Genomic DNA, 16,020 nt, shown 5'->3' with positions numbered 1-16,020 from the left:
CACTAATTATTTTTCAGCCCTCCACCCTGATTTGAGCCTTCAACAGTAACAGCAACAAAAAAAAATGGAAATATTTTTGTTGTAGCCACGCATTCCAGGAAACAGACTCACTCGGAAGGACAATGCAGACAGTAGAGTGCAGTGTATTACACCGGCGGGCCCAAGGCAGAGTCTCCTCTTAGCCAAGGACCCCGACCAGCTTTTGTGAAAACCTTATATACCCTAAGTGTACGTGTTCAAACCAACCTCCCCAAATTCTCTGAAACTAGTCTGAACAAAGGAAAAGAAAGATACGATCAAAGTTAACCTGTGATTCATATGACTTAAACGAGGTAGTTAACAGTGGACAATGATCAATAGGCCTGTGGTCATAGCCCAATAAGCATAATAGACTTTATGATTCTGTTCGGTTACACAGATAATTAGGGTTCTCTTTTAGGCGATGGAGAGTCTAGGTATGAGTCCTGGGGCTCTTCCATGGTGGGGGGGGGGGTTTGTCTGGTTTTCCAGTTGGTTTGTCATTTCCATAGATCCTGGGCTTATAGCTCAAAGTCCACAGTCCGGCCCAAGATGGAGTCCTGCTTTCAAGAGGGAGCCTGTTCTGTCTGTTTCTTCCTTCATTCCCCTCTCCTGATGCTCTTAACTCATAGTATGAGCATCACTCACATCATCATGCACCCTGGCCCTCTGACCACCAGTTTGGGAGAACGACACCAGCCTTTGGGTTACAAAGTTCATAATACATTGGAAAATGCAGGGTACACAAAGCAGAACTATCAAGACAACTATAACAATGGTAAATATAGTTTTCCACCAATCACCCTTCATCCACGATAGGACTGAAGTCCAGAAAGGAATGTTTTCATTTGACATTGCTTTTATCTGGTTTTCATGTCATCTAAAGCAGCTGATATATTGCCAGATAAATCAGGAACATATATACAACATTCAACCTTAATTATAGCACAGGTCCCTCCTTGAGCAGCTGTGAGCATGTCCAAAGCCATTCTATTTTGAAGTACCACTTTTCTCATTTGGATTTGTTCTTCATTTAAGGCTTGCATGGCTTTAGCACTATCTAGGAGGGCCTGTTTCGTGAAATTGGTCAAGGCCTCTACTTTAATCATAATATCTGTTGTCCCTATAGAAGGTATGAATAAGGCAGCAGTATACTCATACCATTTAAACGCAGACCTTGTCCACCCAGCAGGTAAATAAGGTAGATTTATCAGGGCTTGCTGTAGGTTAGGCTTTATGCTGCCATGGGCAAAAGTGAACCCCAGTGTGCACGCCCTACCCAGCCGATTGGTAATCAAGGTCAAAGGTTAGGCCCACAAAGCCATTGGGTTCCATTGGGCGCCATCCAGCAGATTCCAGGGTTGTATTTCCAATCAGTGCCTGGCCAATGGATGGACTGGTTGGGGTGGTATGTGACCTCAAATGTTCATTTACATTGTTCGGGGGATAGATACCCCATATATTTAAGTTATTTGGGGCCTAATGGATGGTCACCAAAGCCTACCCTTTGTTCTTTTTGTTCCCAGCATATAGTGACAGGAGTAATTAATTGACCCTTTTCTGGGGTCATTGAGAAATATTCATCCCAGACTTGGTAGAGTTGTTCAACATACCTAGAGGCCGGTCCTCCCTTTCTGGTCAGGGAGCTTTTTCCCTTTTTTTTCTTTAAATATGAGGTATAGACTTTTGTTACTCCTATGAAACTGGTGTTTACATCAAATGTAACCCCATGACCTGAGTCTATTGCTGTAGGTCTGGCTTATACCAAGAGAGCAGGGAGAGATTATGATTGACAAGAGAAAGGAAAGTATCTTTTTGTCATTACAGAAAAGAGCAAAGTGGTTTATAACATCCACTTGGTGGAGCGGTGACGTCCACCAGGGAAGTCCACCCATCACAGACAGAGGTATAACCCCACACGCCCGGCAGTTGGAGGTGTTATGGAAGTCCGCGTAGGAATGTGTCCATGAGATGAAAACATTGTCCTGAGTTGAAACAGAAGTTAAATTCAAAATCACATTAATGAGGCCAAGCAGCAGGAGTTGATTATGCAGCTTCATCCTGAAGGGGCTTGTCCAGGATCTTCTTTTCCTTCTTCTTAAGGATGATCTTTGTCTTTCCAGTGCGGTCCCTCTGCGCAGCCCATTCAGCGTTTTCTGGGTCTGCGTGGTATGTCTCTTCATCCTCATGTGGCGGATCCAGGGAGTGACACCTTCAACTTTAACTGCTCTAGGGGTGGTTAGACAACAGTATATGGACCTTTCACTGTGGGGCCAAGGAGTCGTGTTTCCAGTCCTTGACCCACACCTGACCCCCGGGCACAAATTCGTGTATCTGTTCCCCAAGGGGGAACGGCACCCTTTCTTGTACAAACTTAGTTCCCTGATTTATTACCTGACCCAGCTGTTCCATCTGCTGTGAAATCTCATCTCCCCTTACCTGAGGCAAATTGTTGACACGTGTTTTATTATGGGAGGGGGCCTCCCACACACAATTTCGAAAGGAGAAGAGCCGTGGGACCGTGGGGTCATCCTGAGTCTGAGCAGAGCCGTCGGGAACAAATCCACCTAGGAGCAGTCAGTCTCTCTGATCCGCCTGGAAAGTCTCTTTAAGTGTCCAGTTGGTTCCTTCCACCGTCCCAGAACTCTGGGGCCTGTATGCTGTGTGTAATTTCCACTTGATGTTTAATGTTTTGCTTACTTGTTATACTAAATTATCTATGAAAGCTGGGCCATTGTCCGATCCAATGCTGGTAGGAAACCCAAATCTGGGAACTACTCCCTAAGCATGCACCGGGCTACTTTTGATGCTTTTTCAGTCCACGTAGGAAAAGCTTCTACCCATCCTGAGATGGGTAGCAGGTAACCGTAGTGTCGGTGAGGTTTCATTTCAGTGAGGTCCACTTCCAGGTGTTCAGAGGGCAGCGTGCCTTTTACCTGAATCCCCGGAGGTTTCTGTCTGTGCCGAGAGGCAGCACTGACCTGTGAGCAGGCAGTGTGCTTCTGAGATTCTGTCCTGCACAGGGAAGAGAGGCAGGGAACCAAAAAATATTTTCGAATTAGCTCTTCCAGTTTATCATGGCCTAGATGGGTCGCTTGGTGTGTTTGACTTACCGAGTGGGTGCCAGCTCCTCTGGTACCAATAGTTTGCCACCTGGTAATTCCCACCATCCCTTGTCAGTCTTGATGGCCCCATCTGCTTTAGCTAGTTGGTTTTGGGCTGCAGTGTATTTTGGAGAATCCAGAAATAGCTCAGGCAGCTCTGCCAATACGAGAGCTTTAATAGGGGCTTCAGTTGTCCCCCCAAGCCCTCGGCTGCTTGTTTAGTGGTCTTATCTGCCAGTATGTTCCCTGAACCCGGAGGGTATCCTCTTTTTGATGTCCTCAGCATTGTATGACTGCAGTGTTTTCTGGTTCCCAGGCAGCCTCTAATAAGATCTTAATTTCTTCCTTATTTTTATTGTCTTTTTCACTAGCTGTCAAAAGCCCTCTCTCCTTATACAGAGTCCTGTGAACATGTAGTGTGGCGAAACCATTCCTGGAGTCTGTGTAAATGTTTGTCTTCTTACCTCTTGACAGCTGGAGGGCCTGGAGTAGAGCGTATAGTTCTGCCCGCTGAGCGGACAGTGTGATGGCAGAGAGCTAGCCCCAGCGCTGGTTTCTTCCGTGACTCTGCACATCCCGACAGTCGCCCTGTTTCACCAGGCTGGTGCCACTGATGCACACGACCAAATCTGGGTCCGGGGCTGGCTGGTCTCACGTCAGGTCTGTTGGCACCTAATTCCTTGCAGTCATGTGAGGGCCCACCTTCTCCCACAGGAAGGAGAGTGGCCGGATTCAGGGCCTGAGAACGCTCAGTAGTAACACGTGGGTTCTCACATAACAGTCCCTGGTACTGAGTAATCCGGGATTTTGATAGCCATTTATGGGGGTCCCCTCGCAGGAGAGTGTTGTCCTCATGTGGGACTTTTACAATCAAATCTTGGCCCAAAGACAGGGGTTGCCTCCCAGACCAGTGAGGCAACTGCAGCCACTGCCCGTAAGCATCCCAGCCACCCCGGGGCAACACTGTCCAGCGCTTTCGCGAGATAAACCACGGGTCTGTCCCATGTCCCCATAGTCTGGGACAAGACTCCCATAGCCAGCTTGCCCTATTCAGTCACGTAAAGAGTAAATGGCTTAGCAAAGTCAGGCAGGCCCAAGGCCGGTGCTGACGTAGTTATACTGGGTTTGAGTTCTATCACCAGTGGAGCTTGTTTTGCCTGCCTGGCGGGGTATTGTCTTCCACCCAGACCTCAGGGAATTGTTGAGTGAACTGTCTCTCCACTGTTTAGCCCATCCGGTTTCCCTTCCGGGAGACCGTGCAACCTTCTTTCATCTTGAGGGGTTACCGAGAGGAAGAGTAAATAGGTGGTTGAGCCCACTATTGAGTGGGTATTTCATTGAGGGGGCCAGGTCACTTGTGCCCCCAATTTAGACAGCAAATCTCTTCCCAACAAAGGTACTGCGCACTCAGGGATGTATAAAAATTCATGAGTCACTTGGTGTCCCCCCATCTGACATTTTCGGCGTAGGCTTGAGATACAAAGGCTGCATTATCACCCTCTGAGACCCAGCAGCCTCTGGATCTATTGGCGTATAAAGTCTACAGGCCTCGTGCAGTCTTTCGTAGAACTCAGAGGGTGATTCGCTTTCCCTCTGAATCACTTCCGAGGGTTTTGCCACAGTCATAGCTTCTCGGGGTCCCCCCTTGAGACCTTGTAAAATATCTGTCTAATATCTCTCCAGGGGGCCCCTCCCTTCCCCTGCCTCACAGTCCCAATCGGGCCTCTTTTCGGGGGCGGCTGGTTCTCCCACCACTGCGGGTTTGCAGCACCCCAGGTGCCATTTTTCTGAACCATTTTCTGGCCTCAGTGAGGATCCTGTGTCTCTTCAGGGCTGAAAAGGGAGACAGTAGTTGGATTATGTCACCCCATGTAGGCGGTGGTTTGACAAATAGTCTCCACTGGCCTGATCATGGCTGTGGCTCCCCGAGTACCGTGGAGCGTGTCTCTGCCAGTTTAATGCACCCGCAGATGAAAGCGGCTGGAATAACAGCCACGGGGGGGCGATGGTGGTGCCCACATGCGTCCTGACCCGGAGGCTGCTGCAGCTCTCTGAGGGGCATCTGGAGTGGGGCTCTTTCCCCTGTTCCTTGGCGGAGCGCAGCCTCTAATTCCTGTGTTTTCTTCCCCCATCCCATCTGTACTCACCGGGAGAGGTGGATACAATCTTGGGGGTCCATTGAGGTGGAAATTGGGGGTGTTGACCAGAGGTCTCCATTGCTGGGATCAGAGCCTGCCGAGACGGTGGCTCTACGATCTCCAGGAGAACTGGTGGAAGAGCAGCGGGACTTCACCTGCTGCAGGAACTTCACCTGGCCCTGGATCGGGCATTAAGGCGGCCTTGGTCCTGGTGGAGCACTGGGAGGCGGGAATGTCATTATCCAGTATGGGGGAGGGGTCAGGTCATTGTCATCCAAATCCTGTAGAATTTCCTTTTTTATCATCAATTTTTGTGCCATAAATAATTTTCCCTTTCCCTTCTGGATACAGAACCTTGTCCAAGTAGGAGGGTCTTGAGCTGACCCTAGCCATGAGTCAATATATGGATATTGATCCCGGTGTCCTGGCTCTCCTGTGACCACTGTATAGACTGCTTCCACTATATTTAAGTTCATGGTATTTTCTGGTGGCCATCCTACTCCCATAGGGTGCTATTGGACCTCACCGAGTATGTGGAGGTGGTTAGGCGTCATCTTCACCCCATCAGTTCAGTTCAGTCGCTCAGTCATTTCCAACACTTTGTGACCCTATGAACCGCAGCAACGTCAGGCCTCCCTGTCCATCACCAACTCCCAGAATCCACCCAAACCCATGTCCATCGAGTCGGTGATGCCATCCAACCATCTCATCCTCTGTGGTCCCCTTCTCTTCCTGCCCTTGATCTTTCCCAGCATCAGGGCTTTTCCAGTGAGTCAGGTCTTGGCATCAGGTGGCCAAAGTATTGGAATTTCAGCTTCAAAATCAGTCCTTCCAATGAACACCCAGAACTGATCTCTTTTATGATGGACTGGTTGGATCTCCTTGCAGCCTAAGGGACTCTCAAGAGTCCTCTCCAACAGCACAGCTCAAAAGCATCAATTCTTTGGCGCTCAGCTTTCTTTATAGTCCACCTCTCACATCCATACATGACCACTGGAAAAACCATAGTTTTGACTCGCTGGATCTTTGTTGGCAAAGTAATGTCTCTGCTTTTTAATATGCTGTCTAGGTTGGTCATAACTTACCTTCGAAGGAGTAAGCATCTTTTCATTTCATGGCTGTAATCAGCATCTGCAGTGATTTTGGAGCCCAGAAAAATAAAGTCAACCACTGTTTCCACTGTTTCTCCATCTATTTGCCATGAAGTGATGGGACCAGATGCCTTGATCTTAGTTTTCTGAATGTTGAGCTTTAAGCCAACTTTTTCACTCTCCTCTTTCGTCTCCTCCAAATCCCTTCTTTAAAATTTTAATCATGGACTCCAATACAGTTGCCTTAGATTCACTTCCTGCCATCTTGCTTCCATTGTTGGACCTCCTTCTACTTTTCCTTTTCATTCTGTCTATGAAGTTCTCCGTACCCTATGTACTTCTGATATTTCCACTCAATGAAACACTTAAATTGCCATTCTGAATCCTTCCTAGCTGGGGTGAGAAGAGCCTTACCTGCCAGATCCCAGAGGGGAGAAGGGGGATCAGCCTGTCTTCACCTGCTGGTCAACATGGCTGAACCAGAACACCACGTGGTCCAAGAATGTTTCTCCCTTAAGTTTTAAAGTCTGGTTTGCCTTGGTGGGCTTGATCAGGTGTGGATGAAAACACAGATGGGTTAAATATAGCACATCCCAGGCTGTCTCTGGAAAAGTCAATCTTACTCACTTATGTATCCCCCTCCTTGTAGCCTGACAATTCCGAGGGGGTCAGTAATTTCGCAGCAGATGGGACACCTCCTTGGGGAGGGCAGAATACGAGCACTCAAAGACCAACTTTCTTCTCCTGACAGTCTCCTGGCGATCTCTTGGTAATAGTTTTCCCCAAGACGGCATGGACACCACCTCCTAAATGACCCTCACAAATTTCCTGCCTAGGTCCTAACACGCTCGTCCACCTGTGTACCAGGCAATCGCCGCCACCTGCCTGTCCCATGCTCCTGTGGGTCTGTGCCCCTTCTAGTCCCTCCCAGGGGGGTGATCAGGCCCCCTCTTCCACCCTGCCGGGTGTGTTCCTCCTCACCTGAGCGCTCAGTTCCCCTGCTGCCGTCATTACCTGCTAACGTGAAAGGTCCAGGCATTGAGAAGCAGAATCCTTCCAGAAGGGCGAGGTGCCTCCCCCCTCTAGAAGATATGAGCCGCGAGGCCTCAGAGTAGTCCCAAATGGGAGTTGTCTCCTCATAGTGAGGGTTTTCCCGTCCAATGCACCTAGGTTGTAGCCACGGGTTCCGGGAAACAAACTCACTCAGAAGGACAATGCAGATAGTGGCATGCAGTTCATTACACCGGCGGGCCCAAGGCAGAGTCTCCTCTTAGCGAAGGCCCCAAGCAATTTTTTGGTAATGTTATATACTCCAGTATCCTTGCCTGGAAAATCTCATGGACAGAGGAGCCTGGTGTGCTGCAGTCCATGGGGTCGCAAAGAGTCGGGCACGACTGAGTGACTAACTTATATACCCTAAGTGTGCGTGCTCAAACCCAGCTCCCCGAATTCTCTGAAACTAGCCTGAACAAAGGAAAAGAAAGATACAATCAAGGTTAACCTGTGATTCCTATGCCTTAAGCCTAGGTAGTTAACAGTGGACAATTATCAATAGGCCTGTGGTCAGACCCCAGTAAGCATAATATACTTTATGATTCTATTCGGTTACACAGATAATTAGGGTATTCTTTTAGGCTAGGGAGAGTTTTGGCATGAGCCTTGGGGCTCTTCCATCTCTGGGGGTTGTGGGGGGTGTCTGATTTTCCAGTTGGTATGTTGTTTCTATAGATACTGGGCTTATAGCTTAAAGTCCAACTTCCGGCCCAAGATGGAGTCCTGCTTTCAAGATGGAGCCTGTTATGTCTATTTCCTCCTTCATTTCGAGTTTTTATACGTAAGAAGAAAAAAAATTGATGTGTCCATTTTTTATGTTAATGTTTTCTCTTAATTCACAGATCATACCAGAGATGTTGTGAAAGGGGCAGAGGACTATAGATACAGAAGACTATAAATTGTATAGTTATTTATTTTTTCAGTCTACTAATTAAAAAATGAGCAGGAGTGGAATTTGGAGTCTCTGCTATTTTTTCTATATCAGAATCTTTGGCGGCGGTGGTGGTTTAGTCTCCCAGTTGTGTCCGACTCTTTCGACCCTGTGGAGAGCAGCCTGCCGGGCTCCTCTGTCCATGGGATTCTCCAGGCAAGAGTACTGGAATGGGTTGCCATTTCCTTCTCCAGGGGATCTTCCCAACTCAGGAATTGAACCCAGGTCTCCTGCATTGCAGACAGATTCTTTACCAACTGAGCTACAACCAGAATCTTTAGGAAGACTCAAAAGCATATTCACAGTACCTTTACATTAAATTTCTTGCCTAATTTATCTCCTTTTCATATTGCCATGCTTTATACTGAGGGCCTAGTGGACTTGTTTTAGAGGTGGTAGGGACCTTTAGAGATTTTACTGTGCAGACCCTTTGTTTTTTAGATGCAAAAATGGAGACTGGGAGGGCTCCTTATTAAACTAGGTCATTACAACAGCACTGTACTTTGAAACAAGATGTTTTTATTTGTTTCAACCTCAACATTAATATTTGAATATGTTTCTATAGGTTTTTTTTACCATCTAGACATTAAAATTAGCCCTCTGAAAACACTGAATTATTGCTGTATTTAGAGGTTGATGAGATAATTGCATTTGAGCTTGTACTAAAGTTGTTGGTAGGTCAGGGTCAGTTAAAGCTGCAGCAAAGTTGTGAAGCACTTTATTTTACATGCTTGTTTTTCTGCTAGTTATTATTTACTGCTCAATCAGCATTAACAGAAGAAAAATAATTTGGCTGCTAAGTTATTGTAGTATAGGATTTCAAATGATCCTATTAAAGAGAGATGTAATTTCATCCTCTGGATCTTTTATATAACAAAGTGCATAACTGAGTTACTTCATTTTGACCCGAATTAAACAATAGATTAAGTCGTGCACAGGAAGTTATAATATTTATTCAACAAAGAATTAAAAGTATGTTTTGGTTGTTTTTCAGATTGCTTAGAGTGTCTTTAAACCTTATGACTTTATACTCTTATTTTAGCTAAATTTTGTCCGTATGCCCTTGCTTCAGATTTCTGTTTATTTTGCAAGTCTTATAACATAAGAAGTTTGGGTGGCATCGCTGACTCAATGGACATGAGTTTGAGCAAGCTCCAGGAGATGGTGAAGGACAGGGAAGCCTGGTGTGCTGCAGTTCATAGGGTCGCAAAGAGTCGGACATGACTGAGGGACTGAACAACTATAACATATAAGTATTTGATAACTACAGTATATAACCAGTGGTTTTTAAATATATAACTTGGACAAACTGATATGCATTGGATGCTTTTATGTATTGTTTAATTACACATGGCCATAGTTGAGTTATGGTACTCAGAAATGAGGAGACATGTCTGTCATACATGGTTAAGAAAGTCAGAAAGAGAAACAAATATTGTTTATTAATGCATATGTGTGGAGTCTAGAAAAAATGGTACAGATGAACCTATTTCCAAGGCAGAAATAGAGATGCAGATGTGAGGAATGGACACGTGGACACAGGGGTGGGGGGGTGGGACGAATTGGAGATTGGGACTGACGTATACACCTCTGTGTGTAGCGTGTGTAAAGTAGATAGCTGGTAGGACGCTGCTGTATGGCACGGGGAGCTCAGCTTGTTGTTCTGTGATAACCTAGAGGGGTGGATGCACGTGGGTTGGGACATAGGTCCAAGAGGGCTGGAATGTAAGTATGCATATAGATACTTGTTTCTGCACAATTCAGTTCATTGTGCAACAAAAACTAACAACATTGTAAAGCAATTATATTCCAAAGAAAAGAGTAGATGTCACAGGTCATCGCAATGCTTCAGATATTAATAGTAAGGGAAGTAAGCCTGAAAGTCCGAAAAATCAAAGTTAAACACCTTTATGACTTCAGTTTTTGGAGCATTTTCATAAGATGAAAGAGACAGCGTCCACTGTTGCTGTGTAGCAGTGCAGGTATCCTTCAGGAAAACTCTTGTAAAGGGCGTCGCCTCTGCTCACTCACCCTGGACGGAAGGCTCCCTCATTTTTCAGTCCTCTGTGATTTGCACAGTAATCCACATCCATTCCTGTTTGGGGTGATTGTTTCCATCTTCACTGTGAGATTGTGGACTTACTGCCTTTTTCCATGAAGTAGCGTTTTTATTGGCTGGAATCCCAGCTAGACTGCTGCTTTTTCCCCTCATTTTGTTTGTTTGTTTAATATCTTGAATATTGAAAGTCATTCAAAAATGAAAGAGCTTGCATACTATCTCAGGAAAATAATTTGTGATTGAAACTCTTTGTGAAAAATCGTAAGAAGTGTTTAAACATTTGTTAAGTAACTAACCTTCGATAGATGGTTGGATGAGGGGTCTTTCTGGATCAATGCTGATCATTTGTATGGTATTTGTTTACTTTTTGGATAATTCTGATGTGTTCCATTATGCGTAATTTATTCTGCAGAAGTAAATCAAGAATCATTCATGATAATTTCAGGTTGCACATAATTATTTTAGAGTAGTGTGTGAATTTGTTAATCTTCAAGGGAATAAATTTTACACTGAATATTTCTGGTTTAATGTGTTTGGTGTTTTAATGCTAATTTTTTTTCTCCTTAGTTTATTTTATTGTTTCTTTCACTATCATAGGAAGTGTAAATACCTTATGTACATTTTTGAGCCCATAATTTTAAGCTTGAGATGTAAGGGAATTAACTGAAGGTCTGTAGGATATTTTTGTTTGTTATATGAAGATAGATTGAATGTTGATGTTGGGCTCTTAAGCTGAAAGTTGCTTTGCTATTAGATTCTATTAGATTGAGTGTATCAACTTTTATATTAGAAATTGGAAAGAAAAACCCAGTGCCTGATTTTTTTTGTCTTTGAAAGTGAAAGTGTTAGTTGCTCAGTCATGTTTGACTCTTTGTGACCCCATGAACTGTAGCCCTCCAGGCTCCTCTGTCCATGTGATTTTCCAGGCAAGAGTACTGGAGTGGGTTGCCATTACCTTCTCTAGGGAATCTTCCCAACCCAGAGATCGAAGCTAGGTCTCTTGCATTGCAGGCAGATTCTTTACTATCTGAGCCATCATTTAGGAATTGATAGAAAAGGAAAATTTTTGTATTAAGAAAACTTTTTTTGGACTTTATATTATTAAATAATATTCTTAGATGTCTGGATGCATATAAAGAAGCTTCTAAAATTTAAGTATATCTATTTAAATAGCTTTTTCCCTCTTCTAGATATTGGCCTTTTGGGCAACATTCTAAAGCAAGATGAGACAGCAGAGACCAAACAGAGATCAACTCTTTTTATTTCAAAGCATAAAGAGACAGCAGAGACCAAATAGTCCAACTCTATCATTACATAGATACAATTAAACTAAGAACCAGAGGGACTAAAAAGTTTATCATCCACAGGCAGTGGTTGATAGAGACAAAAATTATACATGGATTTTCGAACCCCAGGCCCCATTCTTTACAATCCAGGCATGCTTGGTTTTTGTTTTTTGTTTTTTGTTTTCCTTTTTTTCCCCCATGTCCCAGAGCTGTCACTTAGGACATTTGTTGAAGTTTCGAGTCTAGAGAACTTCCACTGATGGATTTTGAAGTCACACAGGATAAAGCTTTACTGGTAATTTCTGACTGATTTGAATCCACATGAATCCCTACTATATTCAGTTTCCACTCTTCTGTAACATGTTGAAAATCCTTACTGCAATAAAATAAATCTGAGGCTTCTCACACTAAATCCAACTGTAGTGCTCTACTGCAAGAGAATGTGAACTAATTTTACTTGTTCCTGAAAAAATTTGACATTGGTGAAATTGAAATTATCATGAGAAATGGTAAAAGCATTACAAAGAAAGTTGCTATTTCATATTCTGTATTGTCCACATCAAAATGATTTCATTAAGGTTCATTTTCCTTTCTGTTTTATTTCTTCAAGATTCGGAAATCAGTGGTAACAGTGGGTTTTCAAACCCTGTGTTCTGGTACATATCACAATTACCAATACCTATGTCCTACCCCCTCTCTCTTTTTCTTTCAACTGGTTGTAGGTTATTTAACCCTTATTTAAAAGCATATTTTATTAGAAACCACCAGAAATGTGTTTATGAAACCATTTATCTATGGGTAGACACACAGTTATTATATTCATGCCTTTTTCTGGAATACAGAGTTAAGTGCATCAGTGATAGTAAAAGAGCTACAAGGTTTCTATTTAAATTGTAGGTCAGCAGCAGTAGAAGACTTTCAGTTGCCTACTAGTTGTTTACCTCTTTTCTTCTTGGTTAACAGAATCCTGATTTTTGTTGAGGGCCAACCACTGTCCTAGAGTGGAATTGGTTGAGGGCAGATTTATGGTAATCTTACTCTGTCTGACAATGATTGGTCCAGTGCTGGAAGAGTGACCCAAGGGGCTTCTGGGAAAGGTCTCATTTCATCTAAATAGAGTGTTACAGGAAGGAAGACTGCTTTCTCTCATCCCTTTACTGCTTACTGCTTTGGAGGCTGTTGCCAGAGAATATGATGCATTAGCCATTCTCTGACAATGAGGTGATAAGCCTAAGAATGAAAAGCCAGAACGCTAAAGATGGCCAACCAGGACAGAGACAACTTGCATCCTTGGTGAAATTACTGAGCTTTCAAGCCTGGCACACGCTCCTTCCAGATTTCTTGCTTGTGAGATATTTATATTTTTAAATTGAGATGTTCTGTTAAGACTTGTGTGTGTCGTTCAGACCCTGGTGGAAAGGAAAGAAAAACAGAAAGTCATAGTCCCTGACCTGAAGGATCGCATAATCCTGTGCTTCTTAAAATAGACTTTTATGAGATCATCCTTCAATGAGATACTAGAGATTGTCTTATTTGCTTTGATTTTTAAACTTTTATTGAGGTGTAATTTAAATGCAGCAGGCTGCATGTGTATTTATGTGTATGTTTGCATGTATGTGCATATTTTCTGGATACAGATCTGTTATCAGAGACATACTTACAGATATTTTTCTCCCAGTCTGGCATGGCTTTTCATGGTCTTGTTGTTCAGTTGCTAAGTCGTGTCCAACTCTTTGCACCTCCCTGGTCAGCTGGGGACAGTTGACATCTCAACAATCAGTGTGAGGCTTCTTGCCCATGTACTCATGTCTCCTTTCATTGTTCAGCGGTGTTTGGAGTTTTGAATGTGCAGGTCTTATAGCTTGTCAGAAGCATGCCTTAGTCCTCATGTTTTTGATGCTATTGCAGAAGTTGTATATTTCGATATTTGATTGTTCTTTCCTTGTATATGGAAATTGAATTGATTTTTGCACATTGATCTTTTATTGCACATTGATCTCTTATTCTTGCCATATAATTATTAGTTCTACTGTGCTGTGTTTTCTAAATAGACAATAATATTGTCTGTGAATTTTGCCTTACCATTCCTCAGTCTAAATGCTTTTTCTTTTTTAATTGCCTCATTGTGGTAGCTAGAGCCTCTAGTACCATGTTAAATAGCAGTTGAGAGAACATTTAACTGTTTCCTTATATCTCTTTATATCAAATTGAGGGTAGAACCTGTAATTGTCAATAGAAAAGTGTCAAATGAAACTTTTCTGGAGATTTATGAAAAAATAATTTTGAAAAAAGTTATTGATATATGCATTCTCCTCTATAATGTATCTTTATGTTTTAAAATATGAAATACATTTTAAAAGCTTCATCAAATTATCTCACTCAAGCACTGCTTCTCTCTCCCAACCACAATATTAAAAATGATGCTCCAAGAAGATAGTATTCAGTCCTATGATTTTGAGTATGAACAAATGTATAATGACATGTATCCATCATTGTAAGATTTTAGAGTATTTTCACTGACCTAGAAGTCCTCTGTGCCCTGTCTGTTTATCCATTTTCTCCCCTCACTCCCATCTCTGGCAACTATTGATCTTTTTACTGTTGCCATAGTTTTGTATTTTCCAGAATATCATATAATAAGAAGCATACAACATGTAGCCTTTTCAGATTGGCATTTTTTCACTTAATAATATACATTTAAGGTTCCTTAATGTCTTTTCATGGATTGACAGCTCATTTGTTTTTAGTGCTGAATAATAAATAGTTCATTGTCTGGATGTACCACAGTATATTTATTCTTTCAGCTACTGAATGGCATCTTGATTGCTTCTAGACTTGAGCAGTTATGATTAAAGGTGACATCAATACCCATGTGCAGATTTTTGTGTGGATCTAAGTTTTCAATTCCTTGGGATAAACGTCAAGAGATACAATTGCTTAGTTTTGTAAGAAACTGCCAAACTATCTTTTAAAGTGGCTGCACCATTTTACATTGTCCCCAAAGATAATTGGGAGAGTTTCTGTTGTTCCACATCCTAGCCAGCATTTACTATTGTCAGTGTTACAGATTTTGGCCATTCTAATGAATGTGTGGTGGTAGCTCATTGTTGTTTGCATTTCTATTTCTCTGATGACATATGCTTGTTTGCCATTTGTACATCTTCTTTGATGAGGTCTCTATTTAGGTCTTTGGCTCATTTTCAAATATAGCTGTTTGTTTTCTTACTGCCAAGTCAGAATTAATCCTAAAGGAAATCAGTCCTGAGTATTCATTGGGAGGACTGATGCTGAAGCTGAAACTCCAATACTTTGGCCACCTGATGGGAAGAACTGACTCATTGGAAAAGACCCTGATGCTGGGAAAGATTGAAGGCAGGAGGAGAAGGGGACGACAGAAGATGAGATGGTTGGATGGCATCACTGATGCTCTGAACATGAGTTTGAGTAGGTTCCGGGAGTTGGTGATGGACAGGGACGCCTGGTGTGCTGCAGTTCATGGAATCACAAAGAGTTGGACACGACCAAGTGACTAAACTGAACTGAACTGAACTGAACTCAGAGTTACTATTTGAGGTGTAATATGCTGTGCATGGAAAACTTATTTGTGGTCAACACAGTTTTTTCCAACTTATACAAAATTAATGCTTCAAGTAATATCTGAGTTTCACAGGATTCTTTGATCATTCTATAAATAAGTTCATCTGTTTATATATGCAAGTAGTTCCCTACAGTGGTGGCAAATGGAATCATTGATTAATGCCAGAACTGTGAACATACCTAGGGAAAAAAAATAGATTTGAAGCTGTACTCAAAGAATTTTCTTTAGCCTCACCAGGGCAACTGGTTCTCTGATGCAATATTCTGGGACCTTGTGTTGAGATCCAGTATAATCATTTTGGAGAGAGATGTAGTAGAAAGGTGTCTCCAAAAAAAATAATAATAATGACATGTATTACTTATGAAGCATCTACTAATTATAAATCACAGTGATTTATATGCAATATAATTTTCACATATTAAATCTATATATATATGTAATTTCTATGTTTGCAAAAATTACAGTTATAATTTAGGTATTTGAAATCCCTTTTTGAAGATGACACTATGGAATCTTAGTGAGGTTATGATTTTGCCCTAATTTAGATAACAAGTGGCAGAGACTGGATCCAAATTTAGGTTGTCTGATTCTGGGGTCTTTGTTTACTCTGCTATATCATGCTTATTTTTACTGATGAATTTATTGAACAAAGATTAATTGAGTATTTACTCTGTGCCAGGTACTGCTATAATGCTGAAATTACTGCAGTGGAAAAAAGACACCAAGTTCTTGCTTTCAAATG

At 42.6% G+C, this 16,020-nt stretch overlaps 1 protein-coding gene and 1 pseudogene across 11 annotated transcripts in view; one reads left to right on the top strand and one right to left on the bottom strand.

Annotated features, from left to right (window-relative positions):
- EYA4 (EYA transcriptional coactivator and phosphatase 4) overlaps positions 1 to 16,020 on the top strand; it is a 299,810-nt gene that overhangs the window by 45,080 nt on the left and 238,710 nt on the right. The window lies entirely within an intron of this gene.
- LOC136163339 (endogenous retrovirus group PABLB member 1 Env polyprotein-like) lies at positions 640 to 2,078 on the bottom strand (annotated as a pseudogene).

The sequence above is a fragment of the Muntiacus reevesi genome, chromosome 3 (assembly GCF_963930625.1).
Source record: "Muntiacus reevesi chromosome 3, mMunRee1.1, whole genome shotgun sequence".
Classification (NCBI taxonomy): domain Eukaryota; kingdom Metazoa; phylum Chordata; class Mammalia; order Artiodactyla; family Cervidae; genus Muntiacus; species Muntiacus reevesi.
This window is presented reverse-complemented; position numbering and strand designations above follow the sequence as displayed.